Here is a 928-nt window from a genome sequence, read left to right as displayed (position 1 = left end):
CTCCTGAGCTTTCTTGGGTGTGGTTGTGAGTTAAGTGACATCTAAGGTGGCAGTCTGCACAGAGTAATCACAGTGCCCGGGTCTGGGCCTTTCCTTTTCTGGTTTGGGCTCTATAATGTGAGTCCATCCAGGATCTGGGAAACTGCATACAAAACAAATGCCTATTTATAAACATAGGCTGGAGTCTGTCACCTTCTAACCAGGCAAAAATTTTTTTGCCATCTAGTGTCAGAAGTTTGGGGGCATTACATGGTTGTGACTATTCCTGGGTTAGCATAGTATAAGAGCAGGGGACTTGTTTAATCTGGGAAACATTTCCTTTGGTCTGCAGTAAATCCAGGCAGTAATCCTTTCTCTACTCTGGGGTACCCTCTGCTAGGGGCCAGAATGTTTCTCTGTGCCTCATGCAGAGCTTCCTCCCTTGGTTGCTGAAGAAGTGGACAGGTCCTTTTATTTTGCAGATGTTTTAGGTCTATGCAGGTGGTTCAGTGACAGTTTATTTTCCATATATCTGTTGGTTTCCTTGGGGGAGGTTTAGGGTCTCCCTTAGTTTCTTTAATGGAATCTCATCAACTCATTTATAAATTCATTCATTTACTTATTCGGAGTATCGAGCATTTACTCACCAAATCTCAATGGCCTCTGAAAAGCAGAATAATGTAGGCAGGTCTGTAGTCATGCTGCCTGGGTTTAAATCCTGACCCCACTGCTTAGCACTTAATGATTTTGGGCAAGTTCTTTAACTTCTTTTTGCCTCGGTTTCCTCACCTGTAAAATGGGGATATAATAATAACCCTATCTACTTCATAAGGTTGATGTGTGGTTTAAACTGATTAGTACCTGTACATGCTTAGAACAGTTCCTAGCAATATAATAAGTGCTCAGTAGGTATTAACCATTTTCTGATACCTCCCATGTTATTGTTACT

The sequence above is a fragment of the Tamandua tetradactyla genome, chromosome 5 (assembly GCF_023851605.1).
Source record: "Tamandua tetradactyla isolate mTamTet1 chromosome 5, mTamTet1.pri, whole genome shotgun sequence".
NCBI classification, from domain to species: Eukaryota; Metazoa; Chordata; class Mammalia; order Pilosa; family Myrmecophagidae; genus Tamandua; species Tamandua tetradactyla.
Note: the sequence above shows the minus strand (reverse complement) of the source record.